At 33.6% G+C, this 9918-nt stretch overlaps 1 protein-coding gene across 1 annotated transcript in view; it reads left to right on the top strand.

Annotated features, from left to right (window-relative positions):
* Nucleotides 1–1809: 1809 nt before the first annotated feature.
* Nucleotides 1810–9918, top strand: part of LOC127850450 (zinc finger protein GLIS3-like) — an 85080-nt gene continuing 76971 nt past the window's right edge. The window contains exon 1 of the mRNA XM_052383485.1: nucleotides 1810–1951. The gene's annotated coding sequence lies outside the window, so the exon portion shown is untranslated. The remainder of the gene's footprint in view (nucleotides 1952–9918) is intronic.

The following is a 9918-nucleotide window of genomic DNA, read 5'->3' as shown; positions in this document are numbered from 1 at the left end:
TATTAAAAATGTCGTTCACAATGTCAACGAGTATGGCAGTTACTTCGCTTTTGGCATATTTAAAATGTTCACTGGAGATTCCATTATCATCTACTGCCTTTCCTATATTCAATGATTCGATTGCTTTCTGTACCTCAGAGTTGTCGGTATTTTCTAAGGTTTCTCGACCATTCTTGATTTGATTCTCAATTATATTGTTCTGTTCGAGTGCTAGGTTTACTTTGTCATTTTCCTGAAAATCTCTATCTTCCGGGGTTGCTAGTATCTTAAAGTGATCTTTCCAGGCTTCCAATATTTTTTCTGAACCATTCACTTCTTTTCCATTTACTTTTAAAGTTTGGACGTTTTCATTTACGTTTTGCCTCTGTTTCTTAATTAAAGCATAAAACAATTTGTCATTTGAGTCAGCTGATTCCATTATATCATTTACATGTTTATGTTTTTGTCGAGCATATGCCTGTCTCTGGTGTTGGCGCAATAACTTCTTTTTCTGTTTTAATTCTAGTCCAGTAGTACTACATGTTCTGTTTGAGTTTTTCCATTTATTAAAAGTAATCTTTGCTGCTTTGGAAGATTTCCCGATTTGTGGATTCCAGATTCCCCGCCCTATCCTTTTCAGTCTTTTAAGTTTCATATAATTTGGTATTGTCTTTTTCGCAGCTGTGTGTAGAGCGCCTATGACATAGCTCACTTTGTCGCTTACCGTAGACTGTTTTTCCGAGTTATAGAAGTCGTTTGTGTTACACTTTACTTCCTTCCTGTACAAACTAACATCACATTTCTCCCATTTCGTTTTTGCAGTATAATGACTCTTCTTAGTTTTTCCATGATTTCTTGTAATATATGTGTTTTCAGTGTCATAGTAATTAACGTATGATCGGAACAGTTAAAGCAATTCATTTCGTGTACACAGATGTTTTCAATATTTAAGTCATTTATGTTTTGGACGACGAAATAATCAATTTTTGAAGTGAATTTCCCATTGTGATGAAAGAACGTATTGGCTTCACCCTGTTTTTCTGTCACTATCAGTTGTGTTTCCTTGACAAAGTTCTGCAACAACTTGTCTCTCCCTGTAACTCGTTGCATTGAGGCATTCATATCTCCACAGAGAATTACTTCATGAGAGTTTTTTTTGTAGATTTCAAGAATCTCTTCAAGCTCGATCAACATTTCTTTGTATTCTTCGTCCGAATTTTTTAAAGTTGAAGGCATGTAAACATTTACCAGGCATATTGGTTTATTGTCAGTTGCGAGTTCTGCTATGATTGTCCTGTCATTTCCTTGACTGCTTATCTTTACACTAGAGTTAAGACTTTTCCTCCAGAATACACATACCCAACCATAACCACGAATAAATTTGTAATCTAGTCTAGGGTCTTGGTCATCAACGCATTTTGCAAATACTTCCAAGTCTGGATCAATGTCATTCAATAGTTCTTTTTCATAGTTCATTAACCAGTGCTCTTGGCAGCATAGAAAATCATGATTTTTTTAAACTTCTTGAAGATAAACCTGATTACTTTTTACATTTAGGATGTTGATAGAGCCTAAATCATTTTAGAAAAAGACATCAACACGTACTTAATTTCCTGCTATGTCTTTAGAATATAACTGGATGTCGAGTTAGAATCCTATTATATTTAAATGTTAATTGTTATTTAAGTATAAACTTGTAAAAGCTAACGCGTGAATTTATGCTCCAAATGCTACGCCGCATGCAATTACTTAATGTAAGTTTACACGTACATGTTCCATTAGGTGACTGTTTAAAACAAACAATTAAGCGCGCACCTAGCAAGCGTACATGTTCCACTACAGTGACTGTCGCCATTTTGTTGTCACAAGTAAACTTCCGCTACGCAACAAATGTGAAAGTGATTTAAATCGCCAATTAAGACATTTTTACAGGATTTTAACAAGCAGAAAGTCAAGGGACAGAGTAAAACAGGTACTATTTTATTGAAAGTGTCCACTGTCAATTAATATTTTTATGAAACCAATCATGCTTGTATAATTTTGGTACAGATTCAGTCCAATTCAGTTGGTTCACAATCAAATTCACAATTGATTGGAGTCGATTAGTAATCTTCAGTAGTTAAATGGTGTCAACATTATTTAGTTGCATGATCTGAAAATTGTATATCTAAAATAGCGTATCCACTCAGTGAGTACATCTAGTTATTCTTGAATGCTCTGAGCTTTTTATGAGTAAATATGTACAGCTCAGAGTTCTTCCGTATACAACCAAATTCCATGTGAAAATATTAAGTCACAAGTGTGTCTATAAAATCTAATTAAATCAACTTAATACATTGTTACAAACATAAAGTCTGATTTATAAGAAGCGCAAAGAATTTAGAGATACTTTTTATATGGGCTAAATTCTTTGGAACGTCTTATCTGCGAATGACCAATTACGTGGTGGAAACCAGAAAGCTTAAATTGTCATCAATTTGCGTAAAATTGCAAAATAACTTAACCAACTCATTAAGTTTTAGTTTAGAAGTCCATCTTTACTTCAAATATCGTCAAATTGAAGTTAGAAAGGCAATAATTATTGAGTTAAATGTCTGCTTAAATCGCAACACAATTACTAACCTCATGCCATGTTTTGAAACAGATTTAAATATCAACCAATCAGAAAAATGCTGTTTGTTGACACCACACTGTAATGTGTACGCCTAATTTGTTTTAAATATCATATAGTAATTCATCAGCAAGTGAATTCGGTATGAATATGCTCACGTTTACTATCGTTTTTTACTTGGAACATGTGACAAATAGTTTTAAAAATATATGTTATTCCATAAAACTGAAATGATAATAAATTTCAGCATTTCTACGTACAAAAATTACCAGTCCAACGTGTGTCTGAGACACGGACACTGACAAAATTGTTTCGGTAAATAATTTACACATGTATATTCAATATATAAAAATATAAATATAAACACAAGCATGTGTTCAAAACAGATAAGGTGCAGTACAGGGCTCAACATTAACCTAAAAACAAACTTGCCCTGATGGGCAAGTACTGAGAAAATCTACTTGCCCTTAAATTGTAAAGCCACTTGCCCAAACATGAAATATCATGTAAATTAACTGTAAACCTCATATTTTTTTAATAAAGATCAAAATGATACACCATAAAATCTTTTTCATTTTTGCATATTTAACAAAATGATTACAGCAAGTAAAGTCTAATTAAAGTCTTACATAAATGCTCTTTGTTCTTTTTTGCACTTGCCCGGGAGGACAACTAGATTGTAAAATAACTTGCCCGGACCTAACTTTTACTTGCCAGGGGCAATAGGACAACTGTTAATGTTGAGCCCTGCAGTATCTAGTCACTCTTCACAGTTTTAGCAACTTTTAACTTATGTCTTGTTTTTACCTCTTTCTGTGTTGTTATTTGTACTTACATTCTACGTTAGATAGGACGGTATACTGTATGATCTGTGGTGTTATTTATTTGAGTACTTGCAAATTTTTAGTTGTCACATAAAAAAAAATAACAATGCTAAATTATTCCAGAAAAGTACAATAACATCACTTTACTATATAACGCTCTCCGCTTACAACAGACAAACGCAAACTGTGTTTTCCGCCGTTTATTCTTCACATTTTAACCAGATGGTTTACATGAGGGTTATGTTATCGATTAATATCTACACAGCGAGCGAATCGAGAGATATTGAAAATTTGAATAGTGGCTGGATTTGAATTGCTTGACGTGCAAAATTCAAAGTGTCATCACATAAGTCTTACGGAATATTATGGAGAAATGAATTATCTACACAGGTATGTAAATATTATTGCAATCCGTTGATATTAACTGTCTGATATCGGGGCTTGAATGTTACAGACAAAATACTTGCGCAACAATATAGACAAAGAAAGAAAACTTTCCACCACTGTTTTGGTCTAATTCCCTCGAAATATTACCAATATAAAAAGTAGCTTAATATTTGAGAGCGTCAACAAGTTAGACTAACAAACATATTACCTAAACACATCAAAATTAATTTGCGCGTTTTTGTGGATAAATGCTCAAAACAAAGTTACTAAAACCTGTAATTAATTTTTATAATTAAACTAAAAACCAAAGGTTTTTAATTGACAATTCAATCTATCTTACATAGGTTCCGCAGTCGGTGAAGCACAATTGGTTGATTCAGACATGAGATCTATCTTGCAAAGGATTCCAGAGATAGTCCATGTATACATAAGCACATTTACAAATTAAGAGTACTAGATGCATTTTCCTTTACAAAACTTACACAATCTCTTGAACCATTGACTTGTTTGAAACTTGGATTTATATCATTATTCTGCTAGTACTCAGGGCCAAAACACCAACTTTGGGGAAAGGGCCACAGCCTTTTTTTCGGGGAAAAAAACCCACAATTTTCTGGCTTTGGGGAATGAAAAATACTGAGGTAGATTGGATATTTAGAGAAAAATGCATGATTTTAAAGAAATTTTAGAGACAAAAGGGCACTTTTGGTTAAGTGGAAGAAAAAGAGGCCCCTTTCGAAGAAGTTTTTTTTTTGGCCCTGGCACTCCACATCAGGTAAGTTGTATTTTTTTGAGGGAGGGGGGTATATTTTGGGGTTTGGGGTAAAAAATTCACAATCTCAGAAAGAATATATTGTTCCCAAACAACTGCCTTTAAATTACCAAATTGAAAGCCCCCACCCCCTTATTTTGAATTAAAAACATTCACCATCTCCATCTGCAGCTGTATGCATTGTTAATTGAAGTTTAACAAATATGTCGAAAACACTTTTATTATCTATGTAATAGTTGAATAAGGACAGAACTCACTTACTTTCCATCAGAGCTACAAATAAGCTCTTTGGGGGTAATTGGGTAATACCCTTCAAAATAAGAATGAATTGGGTAATGGAAAACGTGAATGGGTATCCAAAAGTATGATACCCGCTCATTTAAAAAAATAATTGGGTATTTGTACCAAAACAAACAAGTGAATTGGGTAATTGCAATAAAACATGAATTGAGCTTCTCAAAACCGTACCTACATAAAGTCACTGTTATGTATTCAATTGCAGTATAGGTTGTTCCATCTTTCTGCTACCAGATTCAACAATCTGTAGCCAAGGGAATTTCTTAACCCACTCATCGAATGTGTTTCAATATGGGCCAGTACTTTCGTTTTGGAAACACAACACACCCCATCATAGGGGGCTGGAACGGTGTTTGGATAGTATAATAAAGTGTATTTTGACCGAATATGCCCATAACCAAAATTAAATATAATAATAGTAACACAGGTTTCAACTCAATTTTTTTATTTTCTGACAGCCATCAATCAGAGTCCGGTTGCATTGCCAAAAAATAATACAAATCAACAACTATGGGATGTAGACATAGCTAATACATAGCTCTATCTAAAAACAATAACAACTTTTAGCACAAGGCATTGACCAATCCTTGTAATGTCACAAAATATAACAATACCAACAGACCTTTCCAAATTATACAATTGTTTCGCGTTTGTAACGCTTTCTAATTTTCAGGTTTTTAAATCGCCAAAAGATGCATATGATGGATATTTTACTCTTTTTCTACTGTTTTAAAAAGGCCATAAAACTGACCTGATCCCAAAGCAAACAGACCCAAACTGAAATTGTAAAATAAATTTTTTAATATTCCAACAACAAAAAATTATTTATTTTAGTTTAAAGAGGTGTTTAATGATTATAATCTCAATTTTATTTAATAAACATCTAGCAGCAAAGTATATAACTATAATTTATATGATTTTGTTGATAAAAAATTCCATTTTGGGACAATTTTGTCGAGAAAAAATACAAAATTTTCCATTCAATCGATTTAAAAAAACATTTCGACCAGACTCCATTCCAAAATGCAGTGCTTTCCACAGGATTTTTGTCAGGCGCCTCGGGGCTGATAGGGGTGGTTCGGGCGAGTTGTCCCCTCCCGGCGTTGATTTTTTTTTAATTTAACGTGTCAATTCACGTTCTGTGGTGCGTTATAACTCAAAGAAAAACAGGGTCAAAAAACGTCATTTGGTGCGCTATGACTGTTCAAGAAATCCGCCAGTCATTTAAAAATATATTTTTTTTTATATTGTTTAATTGTTTTAAAACTTTCGCAACAGATAGTAAAATCCCGACTCGAACGATTCCCCAATTCATCCGTTTCAACCAGACTCTATTACTGTATACTTATATAAATCACTTTGTGGTAAATATTTATGATAAAAGCTCTCAATTATTTCTTTAACACAAACCTTGCCATTTTTCTATACTGTGAAACCATTTATTTTTGACAGCACAAAATTTTGTCAGCACTTAAATTCGCCGATTTCTGATTTTGAATTAAAAAAAAATGCGCCAGCCAATATCCGATTTGTGTGTAATACATATTCGCGATCAACGCAGTTGCGAAAAATCGTGGTACGAATGCGGGAACACACTTGAGAATTACTGCAGGAGGTGGGGCCTGTTTGTCACATGCCAATTAACTAGTCTTTTGTTATCAAGGGACAGTAATGGACCCTCTTAATGTATGCCATTCACACGTTCATTGTTATGATTAGCTGACAAGTGGGATCGAATAACCGCTAACGAGTGTTTGTAACAACGAAGCCAATTGCCAATTAGTCTTATTCTATTATTATAATACAGTAATAATATAAAAGTTGATATGATTTTTATTAAAATGCTGTCAATACCGTTTTAAAACTGTTTGTGTTATACGAAAGAGGTTCCAGATTGTTAAGTGTTTTTTTTCAAATAAAATGCTTTTTTATTCTGATATCAACATTATAAACTCTATGTGTGTGTTTGTTCTTAAAAAGTAAACTCCCGGTATATACATCAATAACGTCAATAATTTAAAAATAAATAAATTGATACATATAAAATAGTAATAAGTGTGGTTAAACGCAAACAATCAAACAACAAACAGCAATTATAATATTCTTTATTAATTTGTGATAAATACGCATGTTGATCACACATCGCCATCTTTTCATTTGGTTTATTGTCTTTCATCGGCATTCGCTGCGTGATGGCTAATATGCAACACCCCTGAAAAACACAATGCACCTAATGGGTAATAAAGTGATAAACAATTAGCGCTAATTCATTACCATTCTACATAAACGAAGTCAACGCATTCGATACAGCTGGACTGCACACGCGTTTTAAAGAAGTGTAACGTGTCAGTTAAGTACCTTGTGTAATCTACATCCCTTTGTGTCAAAACCGGATTAATCTTGATTACGAAACAGCAGTGAATGTGTGCATGGATTATGTTGGAATTTAATGCCTCATGTCTACGGTAAAGTTTTAAAATATTGTTCAACTTAGTGTTTGTTTTTGTTCAAACATAGAGCATGATTGTTCGTTAGGATCTTAAATTCGCCGATCGGTCGACTGACGAAATTTATGAAAATTAATGCCTGATGATTAATTATGGTTTCACAGTAGTATCAAATAAACTTTGAGTGACTATTTATAGATTTGATGAATAATTGCCTGTTAACATGCGTCAATCCCCTGATGTGTTGTGTGCTTGTAAAAACGCTCAATACACGTTAGCTTTCTATGCAAATGACGCAACGTTGTACATGCTGCATAATTTTCGCGCTCTTTTTAATTGAGAAAAAGGTTTGACACAAAATAAATTTGCACTGCTAATTTGAAGCAAGAATATTTTAACGTTGCGGTAACATTAACATTCAGAAGTGTGTTTTGGATTAAAATCATGTTAACATCGACTTACGGGAATGGGTTTCGGATTACAAATTTATTTATTCCCATTTGAGATTTCAACAAATATTAACAGTTGCTCATGAATTCAACGACGATTTGTTTAAACACTTTACAAGTTGAATAAAATTAATGTTTTTGACGGAATTATGCATGAAATTCACGTTTTCCACGAGGATTACGGCCGGTTGCAATCACAGCGATTTTTTTTCCTTCTTGATAAAGTACCGGTAAACGGCACTTTCCCAATTACGAAAAAACTACAAATTTCCCAATTGCTGGCCAAAAAAATTCCCAATTTAAAAAAAAAAAAAAAAATTGGGGGGGGGGGGGGGGGGGAAATGCCTTTGTAAGTTTCCCTGTGCAGCTCTATGGTTTGAACCTAGGTAAATATAATATTGACAGCTTGAAAACACTTATAATCAATTTTAAAGTATTTGGGAGCATAAAATCAAATACACCAATTTCCCAATTTGAGGGTTTCACTAGTCGATTTTTCCCAATTTTCAGGTTTTCACGACTCAATTTTTCCCAATTGGACCGGTACGGGTACTTTTCCCAATTGGACAAAAAAAATCCCTGAATCATCATTCTTCTAAGTATCGATTATCGGACGAAACATCTTCAAGTGTACGTAATTAATTCAACGAAAATTTGTTAAAGCGCATTACGTGTCGAATAAATGTCAGAAAAACGAGGTGAATCAGTTCTATAAATGGACATGATGATATATACATGTACTGGAATTAAATTGTTATCTCATAATTGTAACCGGGAGTTATTTGCACAACTTACTCGCTATAAGTAATTAATTGATTACCACTTGCAATTAATTTCGCGTATTAATTATGAGTCATAATAGGTAACACTTGTTTACAGTAAAAAGGTGTGATGATGATGCCCGAAACCGTCTTAAGGTAGCGCACCTCTAATGGGCACATATCCAAATATAATCTAATTAATTATTTTCTTAATCAGCATCATTTCACTGAACTACATGCAAATTTGTACGTAGGCTTTCCATGCTTTTTAAAAAAATATACCGATTTTTTCAAAACCTACCCCACGCTCGGCTTTTGTCCAGTTTATTTTCACCCCTGGGGTATATAAAAGTTCCATAATTCATTTAAATTTCCAAATATGGACATGCAGTTGGTGTGTACAGATGCTGTAAAGGTGTTTAAAGTTTAAACAAGATGAAATAAGTATTCTTTTACAGACATTTATTTTTTACAAATTTTTATCTATGGAAGAGCCCCATGAAATGTAAGTGATTTCAGCCAAGTAAAAATTGGGTCGGTTAAAAACAAAGTGTCATAAAATTCAAAATAGTATCATTTAAGTCATATTTTAAACTTAGTTTTTATAGAAACACTATATACAACAAAAATACCAAGAACTAGACAGATTTACCGTTTACTTTTTGAAATAAAAATAAAAATGCAACATGCATGGTTCGTATTTTCAACAGTAAATCACCCAATTTCGCCATAACGTTGTTTTAATTTTAATAATTGAAGAATGTGCATAAAAATTGCAACATATTTAACAATAAATATAGCTTATATGCCATATTAAATCAAATTACGTTAGAAAATAAATAAAACGCGTCGCAAAAAAGTATACGTCGTCGGCAGGATTCGAACCTGCGCGGGAATATCCCAAAAGATTTCTATCTATCGCCTTAACCACTAGGCTACGGCACCTAATAGTAGGCTCTTCAACCTTCGAAGAAATTGCGGGAAATCATTAGAGGTGCGCTACCTTAAATGTACTGTACTGTACTAGTTACCGGTTTTATATTACGTAAATTGTACAACTTCTTGCTAATCAAGCTGCGATAAACTCTTACTTCGTGCCCGATGTCAATCAAAAAAATGCTCGATAGTTAACCCCGCCCTCATAAGCATTCGCGTAACCGATTGGACGATGAACATAACACTTTGACGACTGGAAAGTTACCTGATACATCCTTGTCAGCATGAAAATGGCTGTGTAATGTGGCTAGAATAATCGATGCGCGCGTCATGCTCTTCTCTTATCAGTGGATTATCCATTACCCCATGTGGTGTTTATCGAGATTACTTGTGAAAGTAGGTACCGAGTGCTCTTTTAAAACAGGGAATATTGATACACCGATAAAGAAACCTTT

This window comes from Dreissena polymorpha, chromosome 11, assembly GCF_020536995.1.
Source record: "Dreissena polymorpha isolate Duluth1 chromosome 11, UMN_Dpol_1.0, whole genome shotgun sequence".
NCBI classification, from domain to species: domain Eukaryota; kingdom Metazoa; phylum Mollusca; class Bivalvia; order Myida; family Dreissenidae; genus Dreissena; species Dreissena polymorpha.
The sequence above is the reverse complement of the archived record's forward strand: the minus strand, read 5'-3'. Positions and strand labels throughout refer to the sequence as shown.